General features: G+C 55.7%; 1 long non-coding RNA gene across 2 annotated transcripts; it reads right to left on the reverse strand.

Annotated features, from left to right (window-relative positions):
• Positions 1-4,211: 4,211 nt before the first annotated feature.
• LOC142818905 (uncharacterized) lies at positions 4,212-8,087 on the reverse strand. 2 transcript variants are annotated; one of them, XR_012896605.1, is made up of 3 exons: positions 7,993-8,087; positions 6,231-6,408; positions 4,212-5,275 (listed from the first exon to the last, which is right to left on the reverse strand). It is a non-coding gene; the product is annotated as an uncharacterized LOC142818905 (long non-coding RNA). The 2 variants fall into 2 exon arrangements; XR_012896606.1 differs by having other exon boundaries at positions 4,212-4,567; positions 4,931-6,408.
• Positions 8,088-23,648: the final 15,561 nt, after the last annotated feature.

Raw genomic sequence — 23,648 nt, forward strand, 5'->3', positions numbered from 1 at the left:
GCAGCCCAGACTACATGGCCATAATGTCCCTTTCTGTCGTTAAAAATCTCTGCATCTAAACTGGCTCATGCTTGAAAATTGAACCTGGGCAGTTTGTAACACAAGGCCAAAAAGTCACTCAGTGAAATTATTGACAGGTAGATCTAGAATGAGTTAAAGGATATATGTTGTTGGACAGCATACTGTTAACCTGTGGAACTCCATGCCATGGGATACCAGAGGTTGTGAATATCTAATGTAGCTAAGCACATTACTGTAAACTTTGTACAGCACAGAACAACAAACAAACAAACAAACAACAACAATAATCCAATCACATGCTTCAAGGCATAAAACGACTTCCCAAGTCAGAAAATAGGAAGGTTATTTTTCCCATCATGTTCTTTATGGCATAAACTGGTGCATTAAGGATGTTTCAGCAGGGTCAGTTCACATCGATCATTGCCAAAGATAGGCGACAAGGACTGAATGACCAGCAGGAAATGGGAGACCCATGAGTATCACGAGGCAGGATGCTGGATTAGTGAAACAATATAAACCCTATAAAATCATGACAGGTGTGGAAAAAGTGAATAAGGAATAGTTATTTACTTATTCTCACAATATAAAAACTAGGGGGCACCCAATGAAATGAATAGGCAGCAGGTTTAAAACAAACCAAAGGAAGTTTTTCTTCTCACAGGGCACAGTCAACCTGTGGAACTCCTTGCCAGAGGATGTGGTGAAGGCTAGGACTTTAGCAGGGTTCAAAAAGGAGCTAGATAGATTCACGGAGGTTAGGTCCGTCAATGGCTCTTAGCCAGGATGGGTAGGAATGGTGTCCCTACCTCTGTTTGTCTGGAAATGGATGACAGGAGAGGGATCACTGTTCCCTCCCCGTGAGGCACCTGGCATTGGCCACTGTCAGCAGACAGGAGACTGGGCTGGATGGACCATTGGTCTGTCCCAGTCTGGCCGTTCCTATGTTCTTAACAATAGTCTGTGCCCACATGGCAGATTCCACATTCCCCTTGTTTTACCTTTTATCAGCCATGGCCACAAGCCTCATAAACCAGGGACACGTCAGACGGTGGCTCAGCAAGCAGGGAGCAGAGACGGCAAAGCAAAGGTTTTGTCTGCCAGGTCCCAGCGCTCCTCCGGAGACAGGCTCCCCAGCCGTGCCCATGAAGCCAGGTTCCTCCCGCTAAACATCAGCTGATCCTTGCTGGTCTGACAAGCAACAGTAATTTATATCGGTTGCTAAAGACACAGGCAAATGTGGCCGTTATCAGCACCAGAAAACATTGTGGGTAAATAATGCAGCAGGAGAGAGAGGCACTCGCTTATTTATTTGTTCTGAGCCTTTTGTTCAGCTTTTGCAGGCACCCAAGGATGAGACAGTGGAGGAAGAGCACAGTCGTCAGAGGGGAGGAGAGCCTACCCATTGGACTGGGCGAGGACAGACTGGGATCCCTGGATTTTATCCCCAGTTCCAGAACAGGAGAGTGGAATCTCATGGTTGCCACAGGGGAACCAGGGTTTCACTGAGTGTCCATGTGAATTTGGTTACATCGCTTTTTTTTGCCTCAGTTTCCCCAGCTGCCCAATGGGAACGAGGACACAGAGGGCGCGTCTACACCAGGCAACTATTTCCAAATGAGAAAATTCGACTTAATAACTCTCCAATTGAACAAAATCAAACTAGCGGGACCTCGCTCCGGGGAGCATTGAAATGAGTCCGAGGCCGGCTCCGTTCATGTGGATGTGCCACCTCGCCTTAGAGCCCCAGGAAGCACTGGGGAGTAATTAGTCTGAACGACTCTGGGGAGTCGTTATTTCGGAATAGCAGCACCGGCGCAACCACACAGCCACTATTTCGAAATAACGATGTCGGAATTAGCATTATTCCCCAAGGAAAGCAGGAGTGCACATTTGGAAGTACGCAGCCTGTTCTTTCGAAAAAACGGGCTTGGTCGTATGGACGCCTCGCTTATTAATTGGACCTAAGGGGGGTTATTTCGAAATAACGCCCTCATGTAGACCCTGGCTTAGTGACCTACTTCAGAGTAAGTCTGGAGAGCCGCAATCCTTTACCGCTTGCCAAGAACTTCGATATCCTTTGCACCGAAGGACAGAAGATTATTATTTTACTGCCTCGGCACAGATTTGTTTTGTGTTTTTGCTTCTCACATCGGAGCCAGCTAATTCCAGCTGCCAACAGGCAGTCCCAGCCAAATAACCTCTCCCATTTATACACCTCATTTCATCCCAATCCACTTTATCCCCACGGGCATGGCTTCTCCATTGAAATGCAAAGCGCCTCCCCCGCCAACATGTTGAGAATAAGGAGACGTTTCTAACCAAGGACACCTGGACAAACTCTTCTCTCGCTGACGCAGAGGACAGTTTCCTAAAGAACCAGCCCCATTAAATGGATGGAATTCAATTTATCTTCTACGCTGAGAGGTCAAATCCTCATAGCGGGACTTGAACTTGTGGATCCAAGCCATGAAAACAAACTGACTAAGCAGTTGTTCCAGAGCCTCCGTGGAAGTTAGGTGCCTAAATACCTTGGAGGATCTGGGCCTAAGAGTGGGTCTGAAAGTCCCCAGATTTGTATGGGCAGCATTGGGTTTGCTTCAGTATTAATCACTTTGCAATTTACAAGATCCGAAATATGAGATTCGTCATATTCCCCCCACTCCAGGCTAAGCGGGGATGGAACAGCTTGGGAAACAGTAAGGATTCGAAGAGAAGATACAAAAAATGGGGGAAAGAGATTGAGGAAACAATCTTTAGCTTTTTGAAAAAATGCAACTGTTCCCCATCCCCCCGATAAAAGCCAAGAGCCAAAAAAACCCACCCCAAAACAAAAACCAAAAGCCCGCTGACCCAAAACCACCATCATTGTTATTTTGGATGTTTTTGGTTTCTAACATTTTTTCAACCCCCCACCTCTCCCAAAACAATCTTTCTCTAATTCTGCATTTGATCCTTTCTTTTCCATACAAGGACAAGCAAGTTTAGAAAGAAACAAAACATTTCTGGGAACATTTTCATTTGGAAAAGTCCTTTATGGGCAAAACTGAGGTTTCAAGTGAAAAAAATTCCACTGATCACATTGAACTTTTAGCTCAAATGCTTCTGAGCCAGTTTACCTTTTGGAGGTGCACGGCTTCCCGGGGGTGCACCCTCATGCCCCCTCCCTGTTCCTGTGGGTGGCCCTCCCTGTCCCCCCACAGGCACCAATCACCAATGGGATTAAATACACTGAGGCTTACGGTGATGCTGATAATAATTCCTACTCATCTAGTGCTTTTTCTCACTAGATCTCAAAGCTCTTTACAAAGCAGGTCAGATGGGGGAAACTGAGGCACGGAGCCAAGGACTGACTTCTCCAAGGTCATGCAACAGACCAGCGGTCAAGCGGCTCGCAGCGGTGTCCATATCCTCTCCCGCAATGGAACCATGTGCTTCGTCCAGCTAAATTACAACAGAAGCAGGGTGTTTACGACCTGCTTGGTAATTCAGTCTGTGGCCTGGGCCAGATGGATTCTCCGCCACATCCTCAGCTTTGAAACAGGGTGTGGGTTTATTTGCTTGTTGGGAAGGCTGCTGAGAGCTTCTTGGATGCCAGCGCTGATTTGAAATAACGCCCTGCTCGAGCAGCGGGGGTGTGAGAACTCTTAAGACGAAGAGGTCTGGGGATATTTATACGGATGACACATACCTTGAACGATTTCCAAGATGCAGTGATGAAGTCAGCGAGAAAGGAGAGAGAGAGAGACAGAGACGGAGACAGAGGCGGGGGGGGGGCGGCTTTTCTTCCTCACTCTTGGTTTTAACATTATAATAAAACGAAGAGCCATTCATCAAAGAGCAGGTGGATGCAAAGCCATGAACACAAAACCGTTCACCGACTTTGCAATTTCAGGCACTTGCAGTTGTACCAATAATTCCTTTCCCTCCTGACATGACCAAAAGATGTCAGGTTCTTGGCCTCCTCTGCGCAGCCACGTCCAGGAGAGAAACCTAAGACACCAGGATGGGCCTGGCACACGAGGCGGAGGGAGAAATAGACGGGATCTGTGGAGGCAGATGGTCTGGCAGAAACGAAAAGGGACCCATCAGATTCTACTTCCAAGTTCTACAGGGATCAAGTCATTATAGACCACGGCGTTACCGCGGCTGCTTTCCCTTTGAACTGCCTGGAACCGCGTCCTAGAAGAGGGAGCTTTGTCTTCTAGTCCATCCCCCGGAGCTTAGCAAGGATTAAACAGCAAAACCAAATGGTAAGCGCATCCTTTACGTAGTGTACCCACCTCTCAGTGGAGCCCACTGTGTTGTGTGCGGTAGAAGCTGCCAGAAATCAGCCGGAGCTGGTAAGTGTGGAGCCAGCTCTGGCATCGATTAGGCGGACAGTTTGTGAGTCTTCCTGGGCGGAGCGAACAGGCTGCGGGGGTCCAGCAGGAGGCGCTGTAGCTCGCTGGTTGGTGTATGCGCCGGTTGGGGTGGAAACCCAGGTTCCAGGCCTGGCTCTGAGTGGCGTGGGGCTGGCTTCTTCCCTTCGCTCTGTCTTCGCTGCCCCCTTTGGAAGAGGAGATAATGGCTCTGGAGAGATGGTTGGGCTTTGTGCGCACGTGTGGCTCTCTGGGGTCTCCGTGCTGGATAAAAGAGCACCAGAAACAAGGGCCGGAGGGCTGACTCTGCCGCAGGGGAACCATTTGTCCTGGGGGGTGCCTAGCCACTGAACTGAGCCGTAAACCCTGTCATATAAGAGCAACCGCTGCAATGCGGGGGCGCGGCTACCGTCCCCACCTCCCCAGGGTCAGCGCCCTGTTCAATCGGCAGGATGCTGCCAGGGACAGCAGGCCCCGCACAGACCACGCGTGCATCGCGTTCCCGCACTCCCCGGGGCCGTCCAGACAAGCCCCAAAGTCTGCACTTGTACCTTTAAGGAGTCCTTCGCTTTGCTGCCGGCGGATCTCCAAGCACCCGGCCAACACCGCAGGGGCCGTTCGGCCTTCCTGTCCCGAGAAGCAGAGCAGGGCCGTTCTCCGCCCGGCTCAGGGGAGCGAGTGAGTCGTGCACGACGGTGGAGGAAGTGCCGGGAACCTCTCTGCTTTCCTGTCGGCGCGCAAGGGGCTCTCGCCTGACCTTGCCAGGAGCAAGGAACGTACGCAGCACAGCAGCCGAGAACAAAGAACGACCATGCAGAAAGCACCCATCGTGGTCCCGTTAGGAGAGAATCCAGGGGGCTGTGTCCTCGCCGTGTGCTGGCGCCGCTGACGTCAGGCTGACAAGTCAACCCAAATATGTACAGAATGGGGAAACTGAGGCAGAAAGCAGCCCCCCCCCCCACTCCTCCGACCTTGGCAGCAATGAGCATAGTTCCTCCCCCGCCCCCATTCCCAAAATCTAGCAGTCTCTGTGAGGGGAAGGGTGGCCCGTTCGGTGACTCCAGAGATGGGGGGCGAAGTTGGAGATGTCAGTCGGCACAACAGCTGCTTAGCTGCTCCCCGAGCCCTGGAGGCACCAACGTTCCCGCCGCTCAATCCCAACAGCGCCCGATTTTCTGCAGCGGGGCGTGTGGGAAGTCGCCTAAGTGACTTAGCCCAGCCACGTGTCCGCTGCCAAGCGGGTCTGCTGGGCCAGGTCTGGCCGGAGTTCTTGGGGGCTGCCCAAGAACACACCTCCTAGATCAGGCCGTGCGCAAGGAGCCAGCACTCACCTGTTAGCACCCCATAATTAGACAGACGCATGTTCGAGTCCCCCTGCCACCCACTTCAGCAGAGGGACCAGATCAGGGGCGGGGGGACTACTAGCCTGGCCCCCCTGGGGTGCGGGGGGACTGTGGGGAGGGGCTTTCTCCTTTCCAGTCGGGGGCCACTCCAGTGAGGGTTGGTTGGTTTGGTTTTTGCGTCTCACTTGTGTGCGGCCCCTGACCGATTTCCCTGTGGGTCAGTGGCCCCCGACCCAAACAAGGTTCCTGCCCCTGGACTAGAACCTCCCTCGCCCACCTCTCAAACCGCCAGGGTTCAGAGCCCGCGGATCTCCGCGTGACGCTCCTCCCCATATCTCACACCACCGGGGGTGGGGAGTGGCAGATTTGTCCTCCCCCCAAAAAATCTCCCTTTTCTATTGGCCAGGGACAGTGGCGGGGACACAGAGCTTTTCCAGTCTTGGGGCCACTGTGAGGGGTGGAAAGGCGTGTGCGAGTGGCTGTGTTCCCCAGTGGTTAGCGCATTCACCTGGGGGATTCCATTTCCAGTCCTGGCTCCCGTAGATATCGCCTGGGTCTGCCCAGGGCGGAGGGCTGTGGCTCCCATCTCGCAAGTGGCTCACCCTCATCTCCTGGCTCGCCGCCGTCCCGGAGCCCCGGAGAGGAGCCTCCCCCGCCACGGGAATCACCTGCCTGGCGCCTAGAGGCTGCGCAGAGGGGTTTGAAATTAAAACACAAACGCCAGCCAGAGGGTCCCCTGCTTGGCCTGGCGCTGCTATTGCCAGGGGACTAGAAATTGCTCATTCGAGTTCATCAGGGACACACACACACACACACACACACACACACGCAGACATACACGGAGACTCACACACGCACACACACACCCATATCCCCCCACACAGACACAAACACAGACATGCAGACACACACACATACACACACAGACAGATACACACACACAGAGACATGCAGACACATATGCATGCAGACACACGCCCATACCCCCCACATACACACACACACACACACACACACACACACAGAGACACATAGATACACACACGGAGACATGCAGACATACACACAGACATCCCCCACACACAGACACACACACAGATACACACACACAGACACACACATCCCCCACACACAGACACACACACAGAGATACACACACACAGACACACACACCCCACACACACAGACACACATGCACACATACACACACACAGAGACACATGCAGACCCCCCCCACACACACAAGTATGCACAGACACACACACACATACAGACACCCCCCCATACACATACACACACACTCAGCTGTGTCCTTGCTGAGAGGCGAGACGGGGAGGACGCTGCAGGGGACGATTCGCCCCTGCCCCAGAGCTGTGATCTGCGGTTCAGGGGGCCGCCGGGAAGCAGCCCTGAGTCTCAGCCCAGCCTCGGCGCAGCCTGGGCGTCCTGCTGGCCGACTCCACGTGGCGCCGCCTGGGAGCGCCCCTCTGCTAGCAGCTCTGGCTGCGGGCCCTCTGGGAGCCGGGCTGCAGGCGCCTGAGCGACCTTGAGCGCAGGGCCTTGCCTCCTTCAGCCAGTAAGGGCAGGGCTCCCTGAAATCAAGAGAGCCTTGTCCTGGGCACGGCCTTCAAGCCTGGGTCCTTGCAGCAGCCAGCCAGGAAAGATTTTGCAGCCGTAACCCGTTCAGAGAGAGCCCAATACACCAGCAAGCCTGGAAGGGAACTCAGATCACAGGCTTAGAGGGCCATCCAGGGGTACACCCCCCGCACGCAATGGCCCACAGCACCGCCGGGCCGGCTGCAACGCCTGCCTTCTGTCAGCTGGCCACAACGGCCCGATCATTCCACCTCCCGCCCACTCCCTACGGTCCTGAGGAGCTGGGCTGAACGATCTCTAGGAGACCTGTTGCAGTCCTGCCCAAACCAAACATCCGCAGTGATCATTTACTACCTGCCCGGCACCGCTGGGCAGTGTTCCTGTACGCTGCTAAGAAGCGGCTGCGTTACACTCCTGAGGTGGCTGCATTTCACAAACGGGCATTGTCATACTATCTAGCGCTTAGATAAGAACATAGGAACAGCCAGATGGGTCAGACCAAAGATCCATCCAGCCAGTGTCCTGTCTGTCCACAGTGGCCAATTCCAGGTGCCCCATGCCAGGGCATGAACAGAACAGGGAATCATCAAATGATCCATTCCCAGCCCCTGGCAAACAGAGGCCAGGGACACCATTCCTATCCATGCCGGCTAACAGTCATTGATGGACCTCACCTCCATGAATGTATCTAGTTCTTTTTTGAAGCCTGTTAAAGTCCTGGTCTTCCCAACATCCCCTGGCGAGGAGTTCCACAGGTTGATCATACAGGGTTCTGTAAATATGAGAGAAAGATACATGGTTCTATCATGCAAGTACCATTTCCCGCTCAGTGAGATGACATTAGATAAAGATTTCTCCAAAATAAAGGGGTTTCAAACTCCTGCAAAACCGCAATTGCCAAACAGAACCAGCTCCGGCAGAACAGGGCACTGGCCGACAATAGGGTTAACAGCCTCCCATGGCTGGAAGTTGGAGTCAACGAAGTTTGCAGGGGAACTAAACCATGGATTTTTAACAGCGAGGTTCATTAATTGTGGACCAAGATTAGGAGGGAAGTGGGGGGAGTCCCCGTGTCTTGGCATTTTTAACTCCTGATCGTGGGTCTTGCTAAAAGACGTTGGACCCCAGCGTCTCTGACAGTCCCAGGGCCCGTGCTAGAAGGGGACCAGGCTCGATGAATTATGCCGCGGGAAGGGAAGGCACACAGAGTTTAAGTGGCTTGCCTGGGATCCGGCGGTAAGTCAGTGACTGTTCTGAGACCCCTCTCGGCTCCCAGAGGCGCTGTTTTAAGCACCGTGGTACGGACAAGGCGGTGGAAATACAGGACGCTGGTTATTATTCAGGGGCATCTTTCTTCGGTAACCGTACAGGAGTGAAAAATAGGCTGGAATTAAGCAATAATGGCCCACGCGCCCAGGTATTTCCTGGGAATGAATGGCCAGCTGGGAGCAGCGGATGGCCCAGGGAGCTCGCATAAGCCGTTAACTCCAGCCGGTCATTAGTCCCCAGGAAATACAGTGCATGGCGCCGCCGCCGTCATTGCTAGCACCGGCTGGGAATGAAATACGTCGCGGCGGGTTTTTATGGGCGCTGCGGTTTCAGGAGGGACAGCCCGGGCCCGGCTGGGGAACGAGCGCCCGATGCATTAAGCAGACAGATTGCTCCCCGCTGCCAGTTACAACACACGTTAGAGAGACAGTGGCCGTGGCGGCGCACGTGGCGTTGGTTTTGTGGCAGGTCTGGCCCGGCGGGACGGTGCAGGGAGGGGCAGGAAGAAGCAGAAAAAAGGCGATCACGAGAAACAGTGAGAGGCAGATGAAGGGGAGGGGAGGAAAGTTCTGCCTTGGCTCCCCACAAGGTGGTCTCGAACCGGGGTGGGGAATAAGGCCCAGGGGCTGGATCCGGACCCTGAGGCTTGGGGCTCCCCTCCAGCCTCAGGGAGCCAGCACTGGTGTTCCTACCCTGTGGTCCCCTCCCAGCTCCCCCTTTCGGGGTGGGGAGCCCCGCAGGCCAGAGTCAGGCAAGCCGGGGCTGGATCCGCCGCAGGGGCTCTGCCAGGCGGGGCAGAGGGGAGGAAGAGGCTCCGTGTGCTCCCCCTCTCCCCAGCTGGGCAGTGCAGCAAAGCGCTGCCTGGATGCCTTTCCCCTGCTGCTCCGATTGGCCGTAATTGCAGCCAATAGGAGCAGCAGGGGGCAGTGCCTGGGAGCAGTGGGGGACACGGAGCCACATGTGTCCTTGGGGAGCTGTGCCAGGTAAGTGCCCCCTCATTGCCCAAACCCTCCACCCCACCCCATTCCTGTACCCCCCTCCTAGGACCCCCACCTCCAGCTTGCTCCTGCACCCTACCTCTCACACAGCCCTCCCACCCTCACCCTGCCACTGCACTCCCCATGCACCCAGACCCCACACTCCCATTTTGCTCCTGCACCCCCTCCTGCCCAGACCCATTATCCCCCACTTCCCTCCTACACCTTCCCTCCCTCCCAGACCCCACACCCCCACTTTGCTCCTGTACCCCCTCCTGCCGAGACCCATCAACCCCCACTCCCCTCCTACACCTTCCCTGCCTCCCCAAGCCTGCTTCCTGGCAGCACCCTCCTATGCACTGAACCCCACATTTCTGGGGCCTTTCCGAGCCTAGGGGCCCCCCCAAAATCTACTGGCCAAGGCCCCCCTAGGCTGTGGCATGCAAGGGGAATATCTTTCTCCTTCTCAGTCAGGCCCACCTCCGCAAGGTGGCTTTTGGGGGGGGGGAGTTTTTGGGTGTCTCCCAACTGATTTTTCTGGGGGTCAGTGGCCCCCAACCCAGAAAAGGTTTCCCGCCCCTGCTCTAGAGATTAGGGCTGGATGTCCCACGGCCGTGGGCGAGCCGTGCCCCCTGCTATGCGCTGGCTGGCTGGCAAGTGTGAGTTCCACGGGCGAGGGGCAGCCTGTCCTCTATCCCAAAGGCCTGGCCCAGGCTGCCACGGCTGCTGTACCCTCCGTGCCGCTCGTGCAGCGCAGGGGCAGTCTGTGCTGCGGGGCGTGACGGCACCGGGTGCAGAGCAAAGGAGATGCGGGACGGAGGAGGCTCTGCCCGCCCCCATGCAGCCCGTGGGGTGAACGGAAAGCCAAGGACCGCCGCCTGAGGAGACCAGCTGGTTAGCTCAGCCTCTGGGCACCTGCCCTGCTCCATGCCGGACCCTTCAGCCGCCAGCAGAATGGGACCCGTTTGCAATGGTCCTGCGCTACATCTCCGGGGCAGGCAGACCGCAGAGATCCCCGGTGCTGGGTGCGCCCCCGCCCTTCTGTGCCGGGCTTTCCTTCCCGCCCCTCGGACCGGCGCAGGGCACGACATCGGGCCCAGAAACTCACACCCATGTCCGGCATCGAAATCCCATGCCCGGTGCTCGTGTCCACAGCCCGGTGTTCCAGGGTGCTGGAGCATCCCCGGATTCGGAGAGCAGAGCGGGACTCAGCACCGTGCAGGATTGGGCCTTTCCCAAGCATCTGCTTTTTCCCAGCCCAGGCTTCCTGCCGTGGCGCCTTTCCGTGCTGCCGTGGCACCGTTCCGTGCTGCTGTGGCGCCATTCCGTGGCGCCGTTCCGTGCTGCTGTGGCGCCGTTCCGTGCTGCCGTGGCGCCTTTCCGTGCTGCCGTGGCGCCGTTCCGTGCTGCCGTGGCGCCATTCCGTGCTGCTGTGGCGCCGTTCCGTGCTGCTGTGGCGCCATTCCGTGCTGCCGTGGCGCCTTTCCGTGCTGCCGTGGCGCCGTTCCGTGCTGCCGTGGCGCCATTCCGTGCTGCTGTGGCGCCGTTCCGTGCTGCCGTGGCGCCTTTCCGTCCTGCCGTGGCGCCGTTCCGTGCTGCTGTGGCGTCATTTCGTGCTGCCGTTCCGTGCTGCCGTGGCACCATTCCATGGCGCCGTTCCGTGCTGCTGTGGCGTCATTTCGTGCCGCCATTCCATGCTGCCGTGGCGCCATTCTGTGCTGCCGTGGCGCCATTCTGTGCTGCCGTGCTGCTGTTCCGTGCTGCTGTGGCACCATTCTGTGCTGCCGTGGTGCCGTTCCGTGCCGCCATGGCACCATTCTGTGCTGCCATGGTGCTGTTCTGTTCCGCCGTGGCACCGTTCCATGCTGCCGTGGCAAGTCGGGGGCAGCCACGCTGCTGCTGCTGTGATTTATGAGGCTCTCCCTCCCCTTGCAAAGCAATAGCCCTCCGCTGAACCCTATGCCCGGAAGCGATTCATTTGTACTTTCCACACCAGGGGGAGGTGGAAATGAAGAGGCCGGCCTTAGGCACAAGCAATTAGGCTGCGCCGTAGAAAAGACGGTTCACTTCAGCGTGGAGACGATTGCAACGAGCTAGAGGCATCTGCTGTATGTCTGAGAGCGTTTGTCTGTGTCTGTCTGTCTGTCCAAGAACTCCTCCTAACCTGTGGCAACCGACACGCCAGGCACTAGCCACTTGTGGCTATTTGGCCGGCTGAGCGTGGCTAGTGGCTGTCGTGGCTGCTGCTTCAGAACTGGGTGGACACCGCGGTCCTAAACGGTCAGAGCGAGGACCGCCAAATCCGGGAGGCAGCTGCCTCTTACCCGAACGTAAAGCAAGGGCCAGGGCTTGGCTGGGCCAGGACAGTGGGATGTGCCTGGACGGGGATGGCTGCTCATAAAGCCATGCAGAAAAGAGACGCAATCGCCAGGCAGGTGAAAGGGGCAAGCTGGGGGTGTGCCCCCCCGCCGTGAACCTCCCACCCCCAGGTGCCCGCTAAGGAGGGGGGAGAAGGCTGAAGCTCCCCCACCAATTTATATGGGGACATTGATGGCTGTTCCCCTTCATCAGGGAATGAGGGGAAAGTGCCCAGTTTGCTGCATTCCTCACCCTGTCTGGGGCGTGCAGGGGGCAGACGAACCTGGACCTGCCCCAGACGGGGGACATGCACCCCTCCCCCGGCTGAGCCCGCTGGAGCGGCAGCGGCCACAGAGAGGCGCTTCTCACCTGGCCCCAAGCTGCTGCGATGAGAGAGCCGGGGGTGTCCTCTCCCCCAGGGCACCCTGCACCCCTTCTCCCCAGCCAGGCTCCCCGGTGCAATGATTTCAATGAAGCATGGACCATCGCTCCTCGTTCTGCCATCTGCCCCCACTGAGAACAGCCTCCCTCCAGCCTCTTGGAACCCCCCTTCAGGGAGTTGCAGGCTGCTCTCAAATCCCCCCTCACTCTTCTCTTCTGCAGACTAAACAAGCCCAAATCCCTCAGCCTCTCCTCATAGGCCATGTGCTCCAGCCCCCGAATCATTTTGGTCGCCTTCCGCTGGACCCTCTCCACTGCACCCACATCCTTTCTGTAGTGGGGGGCCCAGAACTGGACACAATACTCCAGATGTGGCCTCACTAGTGCCAAATAAAGGGGACTAGTCACTTCCTTAGATCTGCTGGCAACACTCCTCCTAATGCCCCCCAATATGCCATTCGCCTTCTTGGCTACAAGGCGCCCTGTTGACTCATCTCCAGCTTCTCAGCCACTTTAATCCCCAGGTCCTTTCCTGCCAAACGGCTGCTTAGCCCTGCTGTAACAGCGCTTGGGATTCTTCCGTCCCAAGGGCAGGACTCGGCACTTGTCCTTGCTGAACCTCATCCGATTTCTTTTGGCCCAATCCTCCAATTTGCGTAGGTCAATCAGAGTGTGGATACGAACTCTGGGCTCGGAGCCATCTCGTCCTTTAGCAGACTGGGTTTTATCCAAGTTTTCCCCTGGATTTCAAGGACAGAGGTTTCACTGACACGCAGCAGATGCAAGACAACGGCCTTCTGCTTCGTGAGCTGAACTCACTGCAGAGCAATTCGGAGCAGCGGCGCCTATGGAGGGGGTGTGGTGAAACTCCCCTCCTTTGGGTGGGAAGACGCGGGTAAATAAGATGATCCTTGTGCAAAGAATTCAGCTTGACTCTGAGACTCAGTGCCATGGATTTCTCTTTGCAGTGTAGACACATTCCAAGGAGCTTGTAGTAGAGATGACATTTGAACCCAGATCTCCTGAGTACCCGTCAGGATTCTTTTCTGGACACTTACTCTAGGAGACCTTGGCCGCTTCTTGTCCAGCTTTGGGGTCCTCACTCCACAAAGGGCGTCTCCACACTTGGAAAGGGCTCAGAAAAGTGCCACTCGAATGATTTAAGACCTGGAACCACAAGAATTTCTCCAGATCCCTTGCCATAAAGTTGAAGGTTTATCTCACAAATGTCTGGCAGGCTCTTCTAGGATTTGGAAAATGCAGATGCTTCCCCAGTTTGGTCAGAACTGGAAATCTCGGGAGATAAGCTGATTTCAGGGACATTCAGTTGTAATGACCCTGAAAAGCAATTTCTTTGCAGCTCTGTCTCCCACCTCCCCTGCAAGCACATGGAGGCCATCAAAGTCTATGGGAACATGGAGAATGCAGCACTCAAAAGACCATAAGAACGGCCAGACAGGGTCAGACCAAAGATCCATCCAGCCCAGTATCCTGTCGGCCCACAATGCCAGGTGCCCCAGAAGGAGGGAACAGATCAGGGAATCTTCACATGATCCCTCCTCTGTCACAGATTTCCAAACAGAGGTTAGGGACACCATTCCTACCAACCTGGCTATAATAGTCATTGATGGACCTAACCTCCATGAATCTAGCTAGCTCTTTTTTTGAACCCTGTTAAAGTCCTAGTCTTCACTACATCCTCCAGCAAGGAGTTCCACAGGTTGATGTTGCACTGCATGAAGAAAAACTTCCTTTGGTTTGTTTTAAACCTGCTGCCTCTTCATTTCATTGGGTGACCCCAAGTTCTTATATTACGGGAACAAGTAAATAACTTTTTCTTATTTACTTTCTCCACACCAGTCATGATTTTATAGACCTCGATCCTACCCCCCCTTTGTCTCCTCTTTTCTAAGCAGAAAAGTCCCAGTCTTCTTAATCTCTCTTCCTATGGGACCCGTTCCAAACTGATAATAATTTTTGTTGCCCTTTTCTGAACCTTTTCCACTCACCTGTGCTTTACCTGTGCAGCCATCCTCAGCACTCACCTGAGCAGAAACCAGCACTCACCTGTCCCGAACCTCCAGGGGCTCACCTGCTGCTTACCTCTGGGCATGCCTGGCTCTCTCTCCTGCCCTGCACCCTGACTTCCATCAGGGTACCCATAAGCACTTTCCCACACCCTTCCTAGCTCAGAGGCTGTTCTCATGCAGCCTGGGTTACCCAGAAATAACAGGCTTGGCTCTGGTGCAGCCCGGTCCTAGAGCATACGGGGGGGAGGCACTGGTTTTATTGCCCATCAAGGCCCCTGGCCACCTCCGCACAGCCCCTCAAGGTCTCTATTCTCTTCCTTCCACCAATCCTACACAGCCCCTTGTGCCTCAGGCCTTCCGGTCCCCCACTTGGCTTTCAAATGCCACTTGTCTCTAAGCCACAGGGCTGGCATCCCCCTGGAGAAAGGACGCCCCCCCCAACTATGCAGGCCCCTCCAGTCTGCTCCCCATCTCTGCATGGACCCCATGTTGCATGCCCCCCCTCCCCCGGCATCTTGAGTGGCGCTCGGCTCCGGCGCCTCCGGCCCATGCGCCATTATCTTGGGGACTCCGACGCCAGCAGCGTGGTCCTGGCTGCTGCACGGCGAGCAGACGGCGGAGCCGGGCTGGGGAAGGAGGGGCGTCGGGAAAGCAGCGCTGCCTCCAAGCAGGTAGCCGGCAGGCCATCCATCATGGGGCGGGCGGCAGATGCTTAACAAATAACCGGGGGAGGAGGGGAGCAGGGTGTCCAGATCACATGATCCTTCTGGGCCAATGGGAGCAGGCAGGCCCGGGGCAGAGCTGATTGGCTGCTGGCTCAGTGGTACCCAGAGGATGCTGGTATGACCTGAAGGTGACCTTGTCCCCCCCTACATCCTTCCAGCTGCCGCTTTCCCTGCCACCGCCCTCTCCCTCCGCCCGCTCCGGCCTCCTCTGCCTCCCTCGCTCCGGAGCGGAGCTAGCGTCTCTTCTCAGCCCGCCCTGCGGAGAGCTCCGGGTCCAGCGGGCTCCGTGTTTGTCAGCGGCATGCGACACGGGGACCCCCGGTGGCAGCAGGGCCGACTTATCCATTAGGCACAATAGGCACAGTGCCTAGGGCCCGTGATACTTTTAGGGGCCCACAAAAAAGTTTTAATTTCTTTTAAAATCGGAAGAAAAAACATGAACTTTTAGGGTCGAAGAAAATGTTTTAATTTTTTTCTCACATCAGAAAAAAATGAAACTTTTAGGGCCCACGAAAATCTATTCAATTTTGCCTAAAACAGAAAAAAAAAATGTTGAAGTATTTAAAGTTATATCAAAAATAATTTTTCAGATTTTTTTTTATGGAGGCAAAAGTGCCTAGGGCCCATGTAAGTCATAATGCGGCCCTGGGCGGTAGCACACGCCATCCCGCGCTGGCCGGGGGACAGGTGGCAACGGGGAAGAATCCCAACCCGGAGTTGCTCCCCCAGCTACAGGCTGTCTGTCTGTCCATGCCCTGCACCCCTCCTCTCTCCACACTGCCAGGCCATCCCCCACACATCTAGACAGTGACCTTTTAGTCCCTTTGCATCCCCAGCCCATCCCAGGGGCCAAAGATCCCGGGTGTAATTCCATGGCGGGCGAAGGGTTTCTATCAGAGGTGAATCGGACCCTAGACGCAGCCACACATGGGTGCTGGAGCTCCGTGGGTGGAGAAGCCAGGCGCGATGTCCCCTTTGCGAGGGGATGGGCCCCAGGGCTCCCCCTAACTCCTGCCCCCTTTCCCTAAGGCGAGTGCCGAAGAGCCCAGACACCTGCCAAGCGCTTGGGGAGTTCTCCCCGCCCCCGCCCTCGTGCAGCCATTTGCCACCTTCCAAAGGAGCCGCCTGACTTCTCGGCTTGCTCCTGATACACCGGTTCACGTCTGCGACAAGCTCAGGGCGAAGGAAGAGATCGCGTGTGCGCATACGTGTTTAAGTGCAAGTGAGCCCGTGCGTGTGCACTCATGTGCGACGATATGGTGGCTCCCCCTGAAAACACAGAATAAACCCTACATAAGCACGGCCAGATGGGGTCAGACCAAAGGCCCATCCAGCCCAATGTCGGCTCTGCCCACAGTGGCCAATGCCAGCTGCCCCAGAGGGAGGGAACACAATAGGGAATCATCAAGGGATCCCTCCCCTGTCGCCCATTCCCAGCCTCTGACAGACAGAGGGACACCATCACTGCCCAGCCGGCATAAGTATCGATGGTTCTGTCCTCCATGAATTGATCCCGTTCTTTTTTGGACCCTGTTAAAGTTCTGGACTGCACAACATCCTCTGGCAAGGAGTTCCACAGGTTGACTGCGAGCTGCATGAAGAAATACTTCCTTTTGTTTCTTTTAAACCTGTTCCCTACACATTTCATCTGGTGACTCCTACTTCTTATGTGATGAGAACAAAGGAATAACTTTTCCTTATTCACTTTCCCCACACCTGTCATGATTGTATAGACCTCTATCCTATCCCCCCTTCGTCTCCTCTTTTCTAAGTCCCAGTCTTTTAAGTATCTCTTCCTATGGCACCCCTCCCACGCCCCTCATCATTTTCATTGCCCTTTTCTGAACCTTCCTTCTTCTCCCACGAGCTGAAGCCGCACGCCCCCAGACTGAAGTCCCTGAAGGCAGGACGGCTTTGGGCGGTCCCATCCCACGGGCTGTGGCCTCGGGAGTCTGCTGGGAAGAGCAAGAAAAATGAGGACCTGGATCTGAAAGGGGGATTTCCCCCCAAGAGTCTCCTTTCTCCGGGGATCGGAGCCTTTGGGTTCATTGAATCCCAGAGGCGGCTGGGGATTCCGCAGGCCCGATCGGCCTCTGCCCAGGTGGTGTCAGGAAGATGGAGAGCACAGAACCAGCCTCCGACGCCTCCTTCTCCTCTCCTCCCCTCCCCCCAGCCCTTTCCTCCTGGACACATACATCATCTGTATTGGCATGTTTGACAAGTGCACATTCACCCTCGCCCACTGCCCTTTCAGCGGTGCCGGCGAGGGCTGTGGATGAGCTTAGCCCGTCAATACCTGCAGCATCGCCTGAATGCCACCTTGCAGCGCCTCCCCCGGCACCGGGGCAACATAATTACTCTGGGATGCCGGCGTGCAAAATAGCCGAGGCTTTTCCATCAGCCCGGCCCCATCTGGCCGAGCCCGGAACAGGGTCCGGTCGGGACGTGGTGACGAAGAACGAAGGTCGGAGAAGGTCGTTTGTACCAATCCTCAGGAGCATTCAGCCTCTCTATGGGGAACTCTGTCCTGCGAGGCTGAATGTTCTCGTGAGCTTACAAGTTGGACTGAGAAAGGCAATCGGGTTGATGCCATGATGTGACCCCTAGGTGGGGTCTGACTTAGAATCATAGAACTGGAAGAGACCTCAGAAGGTCATCAAGTCCAGCCCCCTGCTCTAGGCAGGACTTGGGGCTGATTAGAAGAAAACGAGAATGAAACCAGATGAACACGGCCCACATTAAATGGGTGACACACTGGCTAACTCATAGCTCTCCAAATGTAAGGGTAAACGTCGAGTGGGCCTGTTTCCTGTTGGGTCGTGGAAGGCTCGGTTCTTGTCCATACACTGTTTAAGGCCTTTATCAATGACCTGGAAGAAAACAACAAATGGTCTGGTAGCACTTTAAAGACAAACAAAACATGTCGATGGGATCCTGAGCTTTCGTGGGCACAGCCCACTTCTTCAGATGACCGGAGTCATGAGTTTAGGATGTGCACACCCAAAATAAATAGGAGAGGGGAAGGGGAGGGGGAAAAAGAAGGGGTGGGTGGGAGACAGAGAGCTAGAAGGTGAGTTTCTTTGTGAAGTTGGTGCTAAGAAATGAGGACAGGTCAGTCGTGTGGTGTGATCCACAACTCTCGACAAACTGGTCACAAGCAAAGCAAATGTCCATGTGTACATCTGGGAACCAAAAAAGTGTCGGCCAGACTTACGGGGAGCGATGTGACCAGGGAGGGTGTGTCCACACTGCACCCGGAGCTCGAAATAAGCCGCGCAATTTGAGTGATGCAAATTGTGTCCCTTATTTCGAGCCAATTCGGAAGAGCGCTTTTGGTCATGTGGCGCGGTCCACGCAGCACTGATTTCGAAATAAGGCGCTCGTCCAAAATGCCCCTTACTCCTCCGAATGAGGCTGACAGGGATGCCGGGATAGCGCGCCCATTCTATTTCAAAGACGCGGACTAGCTATTTCGGGATACTGGAAGCATGCGGAAATAGCTCCGCCGTGTGGGTGTGGCCCTACTCCGATGGCCAAAAAATGCCCCCAAATTACAATCTGCCACAGGTCATTGTAATCCGCTGGCGAGTGGGTCGATGCGCCCCCCCTGATCACCAACCCGCCCCACCCCCCGAACCATGGCTCTCTTATTGCTTTAAGCTAGAGAGCTCCCCTACTCCGCTCAAGCAGGAGGGCCTCGTGCATTTCGCTCTGGCTGCCCCGGGTTCGAGCTTCTGTGCTACCTCCCGGTGGCACCCAACGTTACAGCAGCTCTGTGCAGCCGAGGAAGCAGCTGGCAGCACAGGCCAGGTCCCGGGGCTGGGCGGAGCACCGGCAGCTGGCACTACGGAGGCTCCCCTGTGCGCCGGCTTGTTCCACCAGGTAGCAGAACGAGGCAAATATGCCTCATGGCTCCATGTGGTTGGATGTGGGTGAGCGGCTGCCGGCGTTAGTCTCACTTAGCGCGTCTGCAGCCCACACTGCATGGGGGTTAGGAGCCTCTTTGTGCAAATCGCCAGCCAGGAGAGAGACCCCCAAACCCCACCTCTGCTCCATCCTTCCCCCCCCCTCCTACCCCCACTGCACCCCATCCCTGAACCTTCCCTCCCAGCAATGTGAACTGGGGGATTAGAGGCAGGGACTTGCGGGCTAAGACCAATATGGGGACTGTCCCATTCGGAGGACAAGTGAGGCAGCCATCACGGGGACCCCCCGAAGCGTGGGGCCGAGGGCAGCCACCCCGAACCGTCCGACGGAAAGGACAGCTCGGATTTGAGCCTTTTTTTCATGCAACATCTAGAGTAATCGAGGTCTGTCGTTCTAGAGCAGTGTATCTGTCGTTCTAGAGCGGTGTATCTGTCGTTCTAGAGCAGTGTATCTGTCATTCTAGAGTGGTGTATCTGCCGTTCTAGAGCAGTGTATCTGTCGTTCTAGAGCGGTGTATCTGCTGTTCTAGAGCGGTGTGTCTTAAACTATGTTCCGCGGAACGCTGGTGTTCCGTGAACAACTCACAGGTGTGCCGCCGCCTCCTCTTGGGTTTTGTCTTTTTTTGTCTGACAACAATTTGTTTTTAAGAAAATGTCCATAGGTGTTGCACATTAAAAAAATATGATTGTTTGGTGTTCCGTGGTCTCAAAAACTTTACGAAACACTGTTCTAGAGAGTGAGTGCATTGGAGAATGGCCCTGGAGTGGGCCCCGGCTTAGTCTAGTGCCCCCCCCTCTCGGCACCTTGACCTAGAACCCACGCCGGCAAGTGAATCTGGAACCCGCACAAGGCCATGGCCTGGGATCTGTGCGGGGCTGTTCTAGGGCACCCTCCGAGAAGTGATCCAGAAACTCTCTAGAACTCAAACAGACACGGGACTAATCTGCCACCTGTCCAGGACCCAGGTGGAGGACATGACCAAGAGACCACCCCAGGTCATGAGCATCAGTCCACATTGCCTGTTTGGGGAGGGGTCACTTGCCGGGGGAGAGACTCCTGCTGAGAATGAGTTGGAAGCCCCCAATCCCGCCCTGTCTCTCCCCCCGCCCCGTCCCCTTCCTTGCGGAGCATTTTGCGGTGTTATTTACCGAAGCAGGTGATAAATCCACTGTGATTCCCCGAGCGTGAGGCTATAAATAACCCCACACCCCATTAAACCCAGCGATCACACCGCGCCTCTTCCAAAGCAAGATGAAGTGCAGCAGCCAGATGAAGAACCGAACCCGCTCGTTCGCCACCCCTCCTCCACTGCGTAGCCCCCCTGCTTGGGCCTGGCGAGCAGCAAGGAGAGCCGGCTCTGTCCCGTCCGTTACCCCACGGCCGCCCAGTTAACCGGCTCCCTCTGCCAGCAATTGCTAAACATCTGGGGAGACGCACCCGCAGCAGTGGGGACGCCGGGCCTGATGGGCACACGAGAGAGATCCAGTGGGTTTGAACCTTTGGCTAGAGCCCCAAAGACCCTTCTGCAAAGCCAGACGGGAAGGGGAAAGGCCTGCTCATGGGTCACTCACAGCTGGGTCACCCAAGGGTCCATGCTGCTCTGGATGTTCCTAAAGGATCGGGAAAACGTCGCACACATGGGGGGGGGGGGGGTGTCTACACTAGGAAACTGTTTCAACGTAACGACACTCAGAATCAGAGCTCCTGAAACCGCCATCTCAAAATCAGCTTATTCCAGCGGGAGAGCAGAGTGGGAAAGAACCAGCCTGTTCTTTCGAAATACCCCACCCCACCTCCCGGGGTCCCTTATCCTGCCTTCTGAATGGTAGAGCCAGCTCCTGTTCTGGGGCAGCCTGTGTTGGCTGTTCGGCTGTGCCCAGGGTGGGTGGGAAGGGTCAGGACTCGAACCTGCAACCCTGCTGTCATGCGGACGCTCCGCTTATTATTCCAAAATAAGGGGGGTTATTGAGAAATAACTCCCTCGTGTCGACCAGGGCAGAGGTGGGGAAGTTGGCAGACCATGCAAAATTCCTCCAGCTAGCGAAATCCGAAGGAGGCAACAAAGAAGGACAAAGGGATCGCTCAGGCTTTGTCTAGACTGCAGGCTTCTTTCGGAGGCTTTTCCGGAAGAGATCTTCTGAAAAAGCTTCTTCAAAAAGAGCAAGTCCACACACAAAAGCGAGTCGAAAAAGTGATCAGACTGAATGGACGCTCTCTCGCATGTCAGCTGTGGGCGGAGAGGCCACCGGCACACCTGTGCTGTGCCTCATTCCTCGTCTTGCGAGAGAACTCCCTCTTCCCCGTCCACATGCGCCTTTTTCCGAAAGAGCTCTTTTGGAAAAAGGCTTCTTCCTCGTGTGACGGCGCGATGGGGTCCCCCGTCTCCTGCACCCCGAAATGGCACAAACAGACTGCACCAGCCGGTGGACTAGAGGAAGTTTATTGCCTCTCCAGGATACAGCACAGCACAGATGGAATCTGGTCACAGAGCTGGGCTAGGATGCCTCAGGCCCCCTTGAGATGGGGGAGACTGAGCCCCTAAACTCCAGCCCCTTTCCCTAGGCTGTCTCCTCCATGCTTCCAGCCAACAACTCACTAACTCTCTTCCAGCCCTGCCCCCCCAGCCAGGGCAGCATTCCCCCTTCCTTTGTTCCTCTCCATGGGGGGTGTCTGGCCACTGGTTTGCATAGTGACTCATCCTGTTTTGCTGGGTCGTGGTACCCACGGCAGCCAGTGGGGGTTACCCCAGAGCCAGCAGCATAGAAACCAGCCAGGTACCCCCACTACGTCACACCTCGTAGAAAGAGGATTACCAACGCCGGGAACACCCCTCTGCTCTTTCGATTTCCTTTCGGAAGAACGCGATTGCGGTGTGGACGTAACTCAGGTTTTGTCGGGAAAACGGCCGTTTTTCTAACAAACCTTTGTAGTGTAGACATACCCCTGAACGTGTGTGACTGGGTGACAAAATGGCCAAGGAAATTCAAGGTGGATAAATTCAAAGCAATGCACAGCAGGGAAACACCGCCCCGACTTCCCAGACACAGCGACAGCATCTACGCCCGTTGCTGCCACTCAGGAATGAGATGTGGGGCCACTGCAGCTAATTCCCTGGAAACATCCACTCAATGAGCTTCAAAAAAGCGAACAGGATGTTAGGAGCCATTCGGAAAGGGCTCGTAATCACAGAGAAAATATCATAACGCCACTATATAAATCCACAGTACGCCCTCCCCAGGAGTGCTGCGCGCACGGCTGGTCACCCCAGCTCAAAAAACGGATCGATTACAACTGGAAGAAGTTCAGAGAAGGGAAACAGAAATGATGAGGGGTGCGGAACAGCTTCCATCTGGGGAGAGATTAGAAAGACGGGGGCTGTTTGTTTTAGAAAAGAAACAGCGACCGGGGGGATAGGAGAGAGGTCTACAAAACAGTAAATGATGTGGGGAAAATGACTAGGGAAGTGTGTTATGGACCCTTTCACCTACCACAAGAATCAGGGGGAGACACTCAATGAAATTAGGCAGCAGGTTTAAAACGAAAGGAAGCAGTTCACTGCACAAGGCACAGTTAACTTGTGGAACTCCTCGCCAGGGGATGCTGCGAAGTCCAAAAGTATTGCAGGGTTCAAAACCACAATGAGATATGTTTGGGGGGGATAGGGCCATCAATGGCTATTAGCCAGGGTCAGGGATACCACCCCATAGTCCAGGTGTCCATAACTCTGACTGCTGGAAGATGGGACAGGAGAACAGAGGGTGGATTTGCCCGGCTTTGGTCATTCCCTGTGCAGCAGCTGGCATTGGCCACAGTTGGAAGACAGGATCCTGGGCCACACGGGGTACGTCTAGACGACAGGCTTTTGTCGACAGAAGTTTTGTCGACAGATACTGTCGACAAAGCTTCTGTCGACAATGAGCATCTAGACGACATCCAGTTCTGTCAACAAAGCGAGCCGCTTTGTCAACACGACAGTGTGGACGCAAAGGACAGTGGAGATGCAAGAACATTTTCTGTCGACAGAACTCTGTCCACACAAGGCGTTATTCCTCGTAGAATGAGGTTTACAGCCATCGCCAGAACTGCTGAGTTCTGTCATGTTATAGCCACAGACCTCAGCGGCAGAGTAGACACAGGGAAAGTTTTGTCGACAAAACCCTGTAATCTAGACACACCCACGGGGTCTGACCCTTCTGTATCCTAGGCTGTCCCCCGCAGACCACCGGCCTCCAGCGGTGCCGGAGACCAGAGCGATCCCAGCTTAGCACGGCTGTCTGTGCATCCCCAGTGTCCTCCCTGCGTCCCCAGCACCGTCCGCAGCACCCTCCGTGGCTCACCGGGGCGTCTCTCGGGTCCCCGGCATGGGCTGTGTGTTCCCCGGGCGGCCAATGTGTCCCCCTGCACCACCTGTCTGTCTGCGGCACTGGCTGCATGGCAGCGCTGGCTGCGGGGGCCCGTGCACCCACCCTGGGGGCTCCTTTGTTTGGCGGGGGGGGGGGGGGTGTCTCCAGACCCCATCTCTCCTTGTCCTTATTGGCTGCTGACTCTCTTATTCCTTCCGCGGGGCAAGACCAGGAACGCGCCAGCTGGGGTCGGGCACAGGCCGGGCTCACCCAAGGGGAGCTCCTCTGTTCCGCTTGCTCTGAGCCTGATTCGCCCCCCT

The sequence above is a fragment of the Pelodiscus sinensis genome, chromosome 19, assembly GCF_049634645.1.
Source record: "Pelodiscus sinensis isolate JC-2024 chromosome 19, ASM4963464v1, whole genome shotgun sequence".
NCBI classification, from domain to species: domain Eukaryota; kingdom Metazoa; phylum Chordata; order Testudines; family Trionychidae; genus Pelodiscus; species Pelodiscus sinensis.